At 53.4% G+C, this 14,293-nt stretch overlaps 1 protein-coding gene across 4 annotated transcripts in view; it reads left to right on the top strand.

The window, feature by feature from the left end:
• The window catches only part of SLC16A7 (solute carrier family 16 member 7), a 148,075-nt gene that overhangs the window by 3,802 nt on the left and 129,980 nt on the right, over positions 1 to 14,293 (top strand). The window contains exon 1 of one of the 4 annotated variants that reach the window (XM_073327961.1): positions 7,772 to 7,795. The exons of the other annotated variants lie outside the window; for them this stretch is intronic. The gene's annotated coding sequence lies outside the window, so the exon portion shown is untranslated. Of the gene's footprint in view, positions 1 to 7,771; positions 7,796 to 14,293 lie in introns of those variants that run through there. 4 annotated transcript variants of the gene reach the window in all.

Below are 14,293 nucleotides of genomic sequence, written 5' to 3'. Positions count from 1 at the left end.
TGAGTCTCAAACTTAATGCAATTTGAAAATATAAAAGACACGTCTCTAGTTATACAATGTATACTTGTCCTAGAACTTGAAAATATATTGAGTTATAGGAATGCTATTTTGACAGGGTCGGGCCAGATGGCTATAGGAGAGTAATTTTTTTTTTAAGCAAAAAAGGTATTTTTTTATTTGCATAACACACTTACAAAACAAAACAACAGCATATGCAATGTGTAACACAGCAACCAATCACAATTGTTTTCTCATTAGCTTCAGGGGAGGGAAGTGTTCAAGCTTGCCTGGGCCCAGGGCGGGGGGCTTCCTCGACTCTCAAGGTCTGCCACCCCCTCGAGTTACCTGGCGCCACGCGCGAGTGTCACCAACAATTCCCTCCTTTGAAAGCACCCAACAAAAGGGGCAGGCTGTGGGGTGGACAACCGGGGGGGGGCACGTGCACCCACATGTGAAAGGACCCCTCTAAGGTGGTAGTGTCCGCAGCAGCAATGGCTGGGGCTGGGGTCCCTTACTCTCTCCCCCAATCAAAGGGTCAAAACAAAAGGAGCCGGATGGGGGCACCAAGCAGAGAGCCTCGGACAGCACCCACCGCTCCTCAAAAGCATCAAGGGAGTCGGTGGACGCCGCCCAGAGGAACTCCGCCCGGATACGTGAATGGACCGAGGATCGGAAAACGGCCCCACAGTCACAGGAAACTCCATCTGCCAACTTCCTCTCTCTGGTTTTATAGATGGCCGTTTTAGCCAGGGCCAGGAGGAGGTTAACTAGGAGATCACGCGACTTTGTGAGGCCACGGATGGGGAGTGCATAAATAAAAAGGTGAGGGTAAAAATGCAACCAAAAACATAATAAAAGATTTGTGAGAAGCCGGAACAGGGGCTGCAGCCTGGCACACTCCAAATATACGTGCGCCAGGGTTTCTCTCACACCGCAAAAGGGACAAGTATCTGGAATGGGGTTGAACCGCGCCAAGTACATGCCCGTGCTCACAGCTCCGTGAAGGAGCCACCAACTGATGTCCCCGACAGCCTCGGAACCAAGGTGGAATATAGGCTGGCCCACCGGGGCTGCTCACCCTCCAAAGGTGGCAGAAGGTCTTGCCACTTTGTGTTGGGGCGGGACACTAGGGTGAGGGCGTGAAGGGTGTGGAGCACAAGCATGTATAGATGTTTCCTTGGCGCGGTTTGGAAGCATACCAGCTGCAGTTCATGTAGCCAGCTCGCTGTAAAGGGGTGAGGGGGTCGATTGGGTCTATGGGGCAGGGGTCCAATTAAAAGGTCGGGCGGGCCTGGGGTAGAGGTGGACGGGGCGTACCCTCGAGAAGGACCCGATCGAGGTAAGCTCTAGCAGCGGGCGGCAAAGCAGCCTTCACCTCCTGAAGTACGCGCCAGGGGGTACGAGGTCTGGAGAGCCCCATGCACAGAGCGAGCGTCAGGGGATCCAGCCAGTCTCCCCGGTCATAGACCAGGAGGTCTCCGACTTTCGTGACTTCTGCCAGGATCAAGCTCTCGTGCACCGAGCAGGACTCTACCACCTGCACACGGAGCTGGGGGTTGTGTAGCAGGGACTCCGCAAGGAGATCTGCCATCGGTGGCCCCCACGGACCCGGTCGTTAAAAACAGTTTCCAAGTCCGGAGGAGGTCCTGGTAGAAGACCGGCAGCCCAGAGAAGTCTCGCGGAAGACCTCCCAGACAGAGATAAAAGAGCTGCTGGTCATATCGGAGCCCTCGGATGCGGTGCAGGATGGCGTGTGCCATTATGCTCCACGCCGAACTGCCTGCACCATAAAGGAGCCTCTGTAGGGCCTGGAGGCGGAAGACGCGGACCTGAGTGTGCAGATACTTCAGGCCCTGTCCTCCTTCCTTGAGGGGTAGATGAAGAACCCCTACAGGGGCCCAGTGCATTCCTCACCAAAAGAACCCCAGAATCAATGTCCGGAGGTTGGTCAGGAAACCCGGGGCCGGGACCATGGTGTTGAGCTGGTACCAGAGCATGGACAGGACTAGCTGATTAAACACCAGCGCTCTCCCTCGGAGGGAGAGACATCAGAGTAGTCCCGTCCATTTCCAGAGTCACTCTATCACCCCGCCCTCTAAGTTTTCCCAGTTCTCTGGTGGAGAGGGATGCGTGGCAGAAAGGTAAACGCAGAGGTAGAACAGCAGACCCGCGCTCCACCGGACGGTCTGAAGCACGGGTGGGAGGGAGCTCACCTGCCGCCAGTCTCCTACCGCCAAGCCAGAGCTCTTGACCCAGTTGACCCGGGCAGAGGAGGCTGCCGAACAGATGGCCTGGCAAACTTCCACCCGCGCCAAGTCACCCGGGTCCCGGACCACAAGGAGCACGTCATCGGCGTACGCCGACAAGACCAGCCGCAGCTCCGGCTCCCGCAGCACCAACCCTGTCAACTCCTGAAGAGGAGACAGAGGAAGGGCTCGATCGCCAGAGCGTACAGCTGGCCCAAGAGGGGGCACCCCTGCCGTACTCCTTGCCCGAAGTTGACCGGTTCGGTCAGGGTCCAGTTGAGCTTAACTAGACACTCTGCGGAAGCGTACAGCACCCGGAGAAAACCCACAAACTGGGGTCCAAAGCCAAACGCCTGCAGAGTGCTCAGGAGGTACCCGTGGTCCACCCTATCGAACGCCTTCTCCTGATCTAGGGACAGGAGGGTGAACGACAGCATGTCTCTACGCCCGAGTTCCAAAAGGTCCCGAACAAGAAATAGGTTATCAAAGATACTGCGGTCTGGGACGGTGTAGGTCTGGTCTGGGTGGATCAGGTCCACCAGTACAGACCCTAGCCGCAGAGAGATTGCTTTCGTTACGATTTTGTAGTCCGTGCTGAGGAGCGAGACGGGACGCCAATTCGTAAATCACGGAGGTCCCCCTTCTTCGGCAGTAAGGCGAGCACAGCTTGCCTGCATGAAAGAGGGAGGACCCAGCTCTGCAGAGACTCGGCCCAGACGGTGACTAGGTCTGGGCCGAGGACGTCCCAAAACACAAGGTAGAACTCCAGGGTCAGCCCGTCCATTCCTGGAGACTTATTAGTGGGCATATGACAGAGGGCTTCCGAGAACTCGGCCAGAGTGAAAGGCAACTCTAGCCGGTCTCGGTCGCTCGTGCTGACTGTAGGGAGCTCCTCCCAGAGCACTCTGCAAGCACCAGGGTCGTTCGGATCCGGGGAGAAAAGACTTGCGTAGAAGGCTTGGGCCCTCCTGCACATCTCCGCCGGTTCCATGAGGGGGGTGCCGTCTTCTGCCAGGAGGCAGGTGATGTGTTTCTTGGCCCCCCTCGTTTTCTCCAGGGCATAGAAGAAGTGGGAGCCACAATCCATCTCCCGAAGGAGGCGGATGCGGGATCGAACAAAGGCACCTCGGGCCCGATGGTCCTCGAGGGCCCGGAGCTCCTCCCGCTTCTCTCGGCACGCTCCGCAGAGGAACGGGTCTTCGGGGCTGGCAGCCAGACGCCTCTCCAGCTCTAACACCTCCCTTTCCAACTGCTCTATCGCTGCATTTCTCCGTTGGCTGGTGCCCCGGGTGTAGTCGCGGCAGATAATCCTGGCGCGTACCTTCCCCAGGTCCCACCATTGCCGCGCCAAAGGAAAGGCACGCCGCTGCTCTCACCAGGCCAGCCAGAATTCCCAGAAGGACGTCACGAAGCCCTCATCCTCCAACAGGCTGTTGTTAAAATGCCAGTAGGCTGGCCCTGGCCTCTCCGCACAGAGGGAGGCTGTCACGGTGGCTAGATGATGGTCAGAAAATGGGGCCAGCTGAATGCTGGAGGAGTGGGCTCGTGAGAGATGGAAGCGTGATAAATAAATGCGGTCCAACCGGGAGTGGCTCAACCGATGGGCTTCCACCCAGACAAAGGTGAACGTGGAAGTGTCATCCGGGTGGTGGTCGCGCCAGATTTCCACTAGGCAGTGATGTTCGACTATCTCCCGGAGGGTGTCCGCGGCGGCCGGGCTCTGCTCGGTCCCCTAGCGGTCCTGTTCCTCGAGGGTGGTATTCAAGTCCCCTCCCAGGAGCAAGCACTCGTGAGAATCTAAGGTGCTGAGGAAGGCGGACGCCTGCTGAGAGAATTGCAGCCGCTCTGGGCCCGATGTTGGGGCACAGACATTAACGAGGTTAACCACAAGCCTCTCCATACGGACCCAGAGATGCAGCAGGCCCCTAGCACCTCGGCGACCCCTAGCATCTTGGGCCGTAGGTTGGGGGAGAACAGGGTCGCCACTCCAGCCTGTTGAACCGTGGCATGGCTAAAGTAGACCCTGTCCCCCCACTCCAGCTGTCAACTGTCTTCGGCGATCGGGTCCGAATGGGTTTCCTGCTGGAAAACCACAGAGTACCCTCCCTCCCGAAGGAAGGAGATCACCTGGGACCTGCAGAGAGCCATCCTACAACCCCGGGTGTTCAACGTTGCGATGGTGAGAGGTGTCATGGGGAGGGTTGGGGGGGTCCTCACTGGCAGGGACGCTCGCATCTCCCAGCTGGCCATGCAGCAGTCCGTGACCCATCCCGTAGGTGAGTAATTGTTCACGGAAGACGCGGACCGTCCAGTAGGCCGTGGCATCCCACTTCCCCATCCCTTTACCTTCCCCCATGAGGGCACTTGTGGCCTGGAGGATTTGAGAAAATCCTGGAGAGGAAGTTGTACCTTGTTGCGGGAGCCATGGACATCCTCTAAAAACTTCCGCAGCTCTCCTCGCAGCTCATGGGGGGTGGGGTTACGGTTTCCCAGTTGTTCCCCGGTGGGGCCCTTGGTGCAGCCCTGTGGTCCACTAAAATGGAGAAGCAGGGTGCGGACCCCCGATGGGGTGGCTGATGGGCTGGAGCTTCTAGGCCTGCCTCAAGCTCTGGGGCGATAGGGGGCGGTGGAGGCAAAATAGCAGCTCCTAATGGGTCGGGGCAGGAGAACACAAACGCCGCTCCCTGGGGGTCATCAGTTGGGAAAGGGAAGGAGACAGCCCCGGGGGCGGCAATGACATTGCAGGAGGTAAATTGGATAGGGGTAGGGGCAGGGCAAAGGCGAGGTTCTGGGTTTCGGGAGGCAAGCAGCTGTATGGTGGCACCTCCCGATTAGGCTCAAGGGTTAACGGGGTGGGGAGGGAGCTCTCAGTGACACTGGGTGCGCGCTCTGTGGTGGATTTAGCGGCCACAGTATCAGGAGGTGGATTATCTTCTGTAGGGCCCCTGCCTCGGAAGGAAGTCAATTGCTCTGTACCAACGGGGAGTGCGCCTGGCGACTCGTGTCCCGGCCGCATGGCGCCAGCTGTCACCTGAGTAGGCTCAGTGGTCATCAGCGGGGTGTAATCAGCGGCTGGGTCAGTGGAGGAGTCCAGGGGCTCCTCGGAGGTGGGAGCGGAAGCAGCAGTTAAGGGGAGGGAGCATGGGGAAAAGAGGGGTGGAGTGAGGTCGCCCAGATCGAGATTTGCTGGCAAAAAGTTGTCCTCCCGCTGGGTGGCCGGGGTCAGATCTAAGGTCTCGATCTCCTTGACCGAGAGGAGGAGAGGACACTTTCCGCCGCCCCGGGGTTTTCTCCGCCGGCACCCGCCACGACAGTTGCCTTGGGGTTCACGGGGGCTTCGGGTAGCGTCAGGACAGAAGGGGCTTCCTCGAGGGTCTCGGACGAGAGGGTCTCCCATGGAGGGGAGACACTACCCTCCGGTCCTGCCACGTCTTTCCCGGCTGACACCAGTGGATGGGACGCACTCTTAGGAAAGTGGAAGGTTCCGCATCGGTGCCCCCCTTCCTGGCCTTTCGGGGGGCCTCTGCCTTGGGTAGATGAGGCGGAGCTCGAGCCTTCCACTTGCCTCGCTTCCCCTGGACTAGGGCCCAGTCCTCCATGGCATCATCTGGGGGCTGGTTAGCAGGAGTCGTGTCAGGGGGTAAAGGCGATGGCTCAGGGACTTGAGGGGGAATGGAGGGGCAGCATAAGGGAGGGAGGATTCTCCCTGGGACAGGCTCTCTCCCATGCCTGGTGGTATCTCTGCCACACCCTCCTCCATAGGCCCCGCTAGATTGTCAGCAGCGAGGGCGGGGCTCTCCTGCTTGTCTGGGCATTGTAGGGGAGGTGCCCCTTGGGCTTGAGCGGGCATAATGGTGGTCCGAAGGGGGGGGGCAGGTTTGGGTACCGGGTGGCAGGGGCGTCGGCAATGAAGGGGCCGATGTTCTGCCGGGTCTCAGGGATCCCAGGTGCCCCTCCTTGCTGGGCTAAGGGGCAGTCCCTCCGGACATGTCCCGACACCTGGCAGAGATAGCACCGGGCTTCCCCCGTGGAAAAGTACACCCGGTAACGGGCCCCCTGGTGGGGGGCTAGGAAGGACCCTTCGAGCTCCACTCTGTCACGCACCAAAAGTTGCACTTGCCGGCGGAAGGAAAAAATGTGACAGAGGGTGGGGTCCTTGCAGCCCAACGGGAGAGGGCTGATAACAGAAACAGGTTTCCCCAGGGTGGAAAGGGCAGGTAGCAGGGCAGCATTGGGGAGAAAAGGAGGGACAGAGGTCAGGACCAGGCAGACGGCTAGGTCCGCCACGGCTCTATGGGGACAAACACCGCCCCCACCGCCAGGCCCTTCTCCACCGCTTCCTGGGTGGCAGCCTCCGATGCTAAGAAGAAAACGACCTTCCCGTATATTTCGGAGGCTGCCACAATGGCCGAGGGCCCCACCACCCTTGCCAACGCCCGCATGTAGGTCTCCACGTGGGGCGAGGCGGGCACCAGGAGGCATCAGACACCATGCTTCCTTGTCATGGTGGGAAAGGGGCCCTGGCCGCTATTGATGGTGGCGGAGGCGGTGGGTGGGAGAGGGGGGGCTGCTGCTGCCCAGGCATACGTCCTGGGGGCTGAGGGAGGGACATCCTCAGAGCTGGTGGAGGGGGCGCGGGGGAGGACGCCGTGGTTGGTGGCGGGGCTGCAGCAGTGGGTTGGCCCCTGCCATGGAGGGCCCGGTGGTTTTAGCGGGGCCCTTCCCCTTCTTCTTGCCCTGGCCTTTCCTGCTGGCGGGGGGGGGGGGCCTTCCCTAGAGTCTGGGGAGGCGATGGGCATGGCAGCAGTGGAGGTCACCCCGGTGCCCTCCATTGCCGATGACCCAGCGGGGGCGGTGGCAGGTGATTAACAGGAGTTGGGGTCAGGTAGAAAGGGACAAGCTGTGGGGTGGACAATTCGGAGGGGGGGCACATGAATAGTTTGACTTTGTGTAATGACACATGCACTCCCAGTCTTTATTCAAGCGTAAGTTAATTGAATCCAGTTTGCAAAGTAAAACTATTTCTCCATGTTTATTCCCCCCCCCCCGCCCCACTGTTCCTCACACATTCTTGTCAACTGCTGGAAATGGCTCACCTTGATTATCACTACAAAAGGTTCCTCCCCCCCCGCCTCCCCGCTCTCCTGCTGGTAATAGCTCACTTTACCTGATCACTCTTGTTACAGTGTGTACGGTCACACTCATTGTTTCATGTTCTCTGTGTATATAAAATCTCCCCCCTGTATTTTCCACTACGTGCATCTGATGAAGTGAGCTGTAGCTCACAAAAGCTTATGCTCAAATAAATTTGTTAGTCTCTAAGGTGCCACAAGTACTCCTTTTCTTTTTGCGGATACAGATTAACATGGCTGCTACTCTGAAACCTGCAATAATATACCGTATTCTAGAATTTATGTACTGTATTTGTAAGTAGTGTACCAGAGGTTCAAAGCACAGTTCTGTACCGCTTGAGCTGAATATACAGTACAGTTGAGACACATTACAGACTAGATATCCAGAGACTGGCGTCCAATCTCGAAGCAGTGCAGGTATTTTTTTGTTCCTTTCTTTCTCTGACCCCCCACTGATGGACTAACATTGAATGTTTTCACATAAGAAGTATGTTTTAATGAAATATTTGAATGAGGAGAGGATGGTTGTTGTGTCCTACTCGTCTTACCTAAAAGGCATTGTAAGCAATCGTGGTGGGGTCTAGGGAATGCCACAAAGAATCAGTGCAGTAGGTCTGCACTCTCTTTTGCCACAGAGCTGTGCTCTGTCTGGGTGGTCTGTCCACTGTAGCCCAGAGAGGTTTGGGGCATGAAGCGGCTGGAGTGATCAGATCAACTGGCCACTACTGTCTCCCAAATAGGATGCTATTAAAGTACACAGAATACAGTAACAGTAGTGGAATATTTCTGCTAGATGGAAGGATACCCTTTGGTTCTTGTGGAACATCCCTGTGCAAAGTTAATGTAGTTAGGTTTTGTGCATTGGAAAGGATTTGGGCCATGATGTACAAGGAAAGGGAAGTGGTTCCGCACATAGGGGCAGCATGGAGCAAGAGTGAAGATGAGAGATAGAGGCTTGTGTGACGGAAAGGAAGAGTGAGTGGGAATGTGATGGGATGTGTGTGTGCCTTGTAGGACACTGAAGAGGTTAAATCCCTTCAGTATGGGATAAGCGAAGAGATTCTCCTTCTTCCACTCCTCACAGTGACCACATCTGCTGTCAGATTTTGAAGGATGGCTCTTCAGCTGGGGCTCAGTAATAATACTAGTCCCATAAGAGTTAAGGGCTCCAGCAAGCGAGGAGGTGATTATTCTTCCAGTCTAAGCAGAGACGACTGTGTTTCGTAGAGCCACATAGCTGAGATTGTTGGTCTGTTGGTTATTGCCACTGCTACAGAGGAGAATTTGAATTGTTTAGTTGATCCCTACCTAGATTAATTAACTGTGTGTGTTTATTTCTGTCACCTCGCTGAGAAGAGGACTCTTCATATTTGTTTTCCCGAAAGGATGGACCGGAATTGTTTAGCTGAACCCTACAGAGAAGGGAACATTTTTTGTATTTGGTTAAACTCTGGACCAAGGGTGACCCAAAACTGCTCCTTTGACTCTATCATAAGGGAATCCCCCTGTTTATTTCCCCACCTACTTGAACGGTTTATTTTGATGCTTCTGGGGAGAAAAATTGACTGTATTTTCCTGCCAAGAAATAGACCTGAAGAACTGTTGCTTGACCTAAAGAGAGAGGGACTTGTTAAAATGTGTTTGAAATTTTGTTTCCTTCAAGGCATTGGTGATTCTTTGTTCCAGGTTAGTGTATTGTTGACATTTTCACTGGGGGTAAGCAGAGTGATACGAGAAGAGAGAAAGGGAGGAACTAAATGGTAGAGAGCCTTGAAAGTGAAGACAGGACATTTATTTTACATGGGTCCTAAGGTGGATTTGCTTCTAATTTTGGGTCAATCCAGCATCACATTCATTGACTTTCTGATTTCTGCCACCCTGGACGCCTTGGTCATAACCCTACAATGAATCAATAGCTCAAGCTGCCTGAAACCCCTTTTCCACTGGATGGCTTGGAAGAGACTGGCACACTCCAGAAATTAGGAGAAGCTGGGCTGGGAAGAAAAGTTTTTGGCCTGGAACCTATAGTCAACCATAGTTCTCTGGGAGTTGGTGCTTTGCCCTTGTAGACACAGTGGATAGAAATTGAAACCTACCTCTTTATGACTATGGGGTAAATCAGGCACCTGTCTATAAACAAAGTCACTATTTCAATTTCCAAATATTCTGCAGCATCATTAGACTTATATGTTTAAAACATATCAAAACGAAGCCCTAGTTCTTAGTGTAGTGTCCATTTACATTTTTTTTTTACTATCTACCTTAATCAAATCAAATCAAACTTCTCTGGAAAAATTTGACACTGCCTCCCACAAACACAAGGCTGTAAGCTATTTAGATTCAGATATCTCAGTTTAGATTGTAAGATTCTGGGGCTAGGGACCATCTCTCTTACATGTGCTGTACAGGGCTGAGAATAGTGTTAGTGCTTAACAAATAAATAAATTCACACCCATAAACCTTGCTCACTTATCTTTAAGGATGCTGAAGTGAATTTCAGAACAACACAGCCATTAACAACCAAGGAGGTTGCCAGTAAAGACAGTGTTAACATCCCACCCAATCTCAAAATTTTAATTCACCTCTCTCTACCACCCACACATCACAGTGCCAGCCAAAGGAGGTTTTGAGTCCAAGGCCAGCAGTAACACCATCTAGTGCAGGGATTCTCAACCTTTTTCTCTCTAAGCCCCCCCCTCAACATGCTATACAAACTCCAGGGCCCAGCGCGGGTGGGGAGAGGGTCTCAGGGCATGGGTCTTGGGCATAGGCATAGTTTGACTTCTATTTGTGGGGGGTAGGGGCCAGCGGGGCTTGAGCCACCTCCACATGGCGGGGTCCAGGGAGGGAGTGCCACCTCCAACCCCTGACTCACCTCAGCAGGCTACCTGGGTTGCGGGGGATGGGGGGAGATGTAACCAAAAATTATAAGTCAAAGGTGGGGAGCTTAGCTCAAAAAGTTTGAAAACAGCTTAGTGTGCAAGGATGGGGTACCTAGGGGCTGTGTGTGGGCAGGGGGGTAGCTCAACTTGCAGGGAGGAGGTAGCTGGGGCTGTGTGCACACAGGGGGTGTCTGTGGGTGCAGGGACAGAGGTGGCTAGGGGCTGTGTTCCAGCAGGGGGTAGCTCAGGGTGCAGGGAGGGGGGTGGCTAGGTGCTGTGTGTGGGCAGGGGGTAGCTCAGGGTGCACAGAGGGCATAGCTCAGGGTGTAGGGAGAGGGTATTAGGGGCTGTATGCTGGGAGGACTCCCCTGCAGTCCCTGTTTCCGGAGGGGTGTGCCAGCCACAGAGCCGGGTCTCCCTGCCTGGGGCACTCTTACCGGCTTCCTCTGTGGGAGCAAAGTGGGCTTGGAGCTGAGGAGCAGCTTCAACCTGGTGCCCCAGCAGGAGAGGAAGGAACGCTGCTGTTGGCTGCTCCATGGCACCAACCAGAGCAGCAGCTGCCCCGCACTGCCCGGCTCCGGCTTCCCGCCTCTGACCTGGCCAGAGGGCGGGGAGAGGAGATGAGGGGGGAGGCATGGAGCTGCCCCTGGGACTGCCGTGATCTTGCACTACAGTTTCGGGGGTGGGAGGCAATGCCCTGCATGTCCCCAACTCTGCCCATGGGCTCAGGGCTTCTGCCCCACAGGGAGCACCAGGGCTTGGGGCTCAGGGGTTCAGCCCTGCACCACCCAGTTTCAGCCCCGCAGGGGGCACCAGGGATCAGGGTTCAACCCCATGGGGGCATCGGGGATTGGGGTTTCAGCCCCACGCCTCCCAGCTTCAGCCTTACAGGGGACACTGGGGATCATGGCTTCATAGAATCATAGAATATCAGGGTTGGAAGAGACTTCACGAGGTCATCTAGTCCAACCCTCTGCTCAAAGCAGGACCAACTCCAACTAAATCATCCCAGCCAAGGCTTTGTCAAACTGGGCCTTAAAAATCTCTAAGGATGGAGATTTCACCACCTCCCTAGGTGAACCCCTGGGGATCAGGTCTTCAGCCCCGCACCTCCTGGTTTCAGCCCTGCGGGGGCACCGATCATTAGGCTTCAGACGCGGGGCCCCACGGCCCCCTTGAAAAGGCTCACGGACCCCCAGGAGGCCGTAGACCCTCTGGTTGAGAACCGCTGATCTAGTGGCTATACTCTAGTCTGGACTGTGTCAACCAGTAGCAAGAGTCAGTGGCTGCTTAACCCAGCAGTAGGATTCAGCAGCTGTGTCACCCAGTGGCCAGGGGAAGGGGAACCCAGCCCCCTCTGCTTTACCAAGTTCCAACCCAGGGCTCAAAGAAACAATAATTCAAATTGCACAGCACAGGAGATGGGCACCCCTACCTCTGCTGTCTGGGCTACTTCCTATCCCAGCTTCAGATCCTCTTCTGGTATCACTGGTCTGTCTTGGGGTCCCCCTTGGAGTTCTTTGGGGCCACTGTCTGGATGGTTTCCCTCTTTCTGTGGCAGTTTGGCATCCATGGCTGAAGGATCTGCAGCAGCTTGACTGTGAGGCCTAGTCCCAGCTCTTGGAAGCCCCAGCAGCTCCTCTGCAGAAGGCTGCAGCACCCACCTTCTCTCCTGCTTAGTCAGCCCAGATTGAGCTGAGTTGCTCCATTTTGAACCCTCACTCCATCTGGAGCAACTCCTTAACCCTCACCTCATCAGTGTGGGGTTGGTACACTCTGTCACAGGGCCCAAATGTGCTCACTGTCTCCTTGCTTCCATAGCAAACACCCTTTCCTTTCTAATATGCAATCATGTCCAGGGAACACATTCAGTTCCTCAGAATCATACTCAAATACACAATCTGAACTTTGAGCTAAGAAAGATATTTACACTTTCTCTCTCTCTCTCTCTCTCAGTTAAAGTGAAATGAAAGAGCTCTGTTACAATGGTGGTGGTAAAAGAATCCAGAAAGGACTGAATAGACTAGAAAAGTTGTGGACACATATCAATGGCCTGAGTGTATGCTACTTTGCAAGAATTACACTGTTTAGAAAATAAGTTAGAAATTTAGAGTTTTATGGCTTCCCTTTTCAGTTGAGGCATTGGCTTACATTCAGATAACAACCACACCTTTAGCTCTGCCCTAATAGAGTTACATCTATGAGGTCATCTCAAAATGACTAAGAAAGCACTTTGTTTGTGTTTGTTTATAGTTGGGCTTTAGGGAATCTGTTCATCTGGATAACTTTAAAAGAGAAAAGTTCATTAAAAGATGAAAAATTGGGAAGACTGAGGGAGAAGTAGAGCTGTAGCGGAGTCATCTGCCATGGAGTCTTGTGGTGATCAGGGCTTCACATTCAGTTGTACAGGAGTCTCTGTTTAGCATGGACTTCGTGTGGTGCTGTGCCGTTGAGGCACTGGCTGGATGGCGACAGTTTTAGTAGGGGGAGATGAGGCAGCCAGCATCTCAGGGTGGGTGAGATTGTGAGACAAAAGTGAAGAGAGAAAGGTGGGCGACAGGAGTACCAGTGGCAGAGGCTTGAGCAGAGGTGGGGTTGATTCTAGGGATTTGTGGGGAAATGGTGGTACATTGTTGGTTGGGGGATCAGAGACATTGGCAGCTGGTTTGGGTTCAGCTGGGGGATACTGAGGGATCAATTGCAGGGAGTCATGAGGAATCTCCTTAGGTAGTGTACCCACTAATTCCTCTGTCTGTGGGCTGTAGTTTACCCCTCCCATGTGGTTGGTCAGTCTGGCGAGCTGTAGAGTGAGGGGTCAAAGCTATTGCCCAGCTGCTTCCCCATTATTTCCTGTTCCTTTGGGGGCACTGTGCAGATGAAGAAACTCTCTTTGCCTCTTCAGGACCCAGGTGCTGTAATTCTGTCTGGTCTTTATATGGGCTATACAAGATTCTTTGTCTTTGCACCCCAGTGCAACACAACACAATGCATAAGGGCCAGGGCACACAACACTGGGAAATATGACATATTGTTTAATTTTCAGACTTAAATTTTTCTCATATGCAACACACTCAAACATATTGTTGTTGAGTGATGTCCCACCCCCTGTCAGATCTTATTATTTGGACTTGGCATCTCAGGCTATTTCTACCCTACAGACTTACAGTGTCACAGCTGTACCGCTGCCTCTGCTCTGCTGTAAGGTCTCCCGTCTAGCTGCTCTATGCTGGGTGGCAGAGAGTTCTCCCATCGGCATAATTGAACCACCCCCAATGAGTGGCAGTAGCTCTGTCGATGGGAGAATGTCTCCTGCCGACATAGCACTGTCCACACCAGCCCATCTGACGGTGAAATTTGTGTCAATCACACCCGTGATCGACAAAACTTTTGCCAACAAAAGTGCTAGTGTAGACAAAGACTCTGCTGTTATCTTCATTCCTAAATGTTAGAACTGGTAAAATAATTCATAATGAACATTTGATTGGATGAATTTTACCTCTTTTTCTGAGAAAGAATAAACTAAGGGATTCTTGAATTTGTTGTTAAAAATGTGTCTTCACCAAATAATTCTTGTATTGCGAGTCAGTTGTGAGCAGTTCATTGTGAATATTCCATGTACATGCCATTACATAAGGCAATGGTTATTGTTCAAGGGTCTGATTGTTGCCCTCTTGGATGACTTATACAGTATAGCAAACAGTGTGAATTTTGAATTGTATTTACAAGTCTAAAATTAGAAATTTCTGCTGTTGTTGGTTAACTAGACAATCAAAATTTGTGTTTATCAAAGAGTACATAAAATTCAGTTTTCAAGAGTACTTGCATTAGTAAAGCTAGATGGCTACCATATTAGTAGAAAGCAGGACCCAGCCTATACACAGCATCTATATACTTTCCATGACATAGCTAAAATTAGCTGGACAGATATACAAATTGCAGACTTCCTGAGTTGCACATTTTACAAGCATAGCAAAACAAAATCCTGAACACAATGTACTGTGCTGCATGTGATTTTCAAAGGCTCATAACTCGG

The sequence above is a fragment of the Lepidochelys kempii genome, chromosome 1, assembly GCF_965140265.1.
Source record: "Lepidochelys kempii isolate rLepKem1 chromosome 1, rLepKem1.hap2, whole genome shotgun sequence".
Lineage (NCBI taxonomy): Eukaryota > Metazoa > Chordata > Testudines > Cheloniidae > Lepidochelys > Lepidochelys kempii.
The sequence above is the reverse complement of the archived record's forward strand: the minus strand, read 5'-3'. Positions and strand labels throughout refer to the sequence as shown.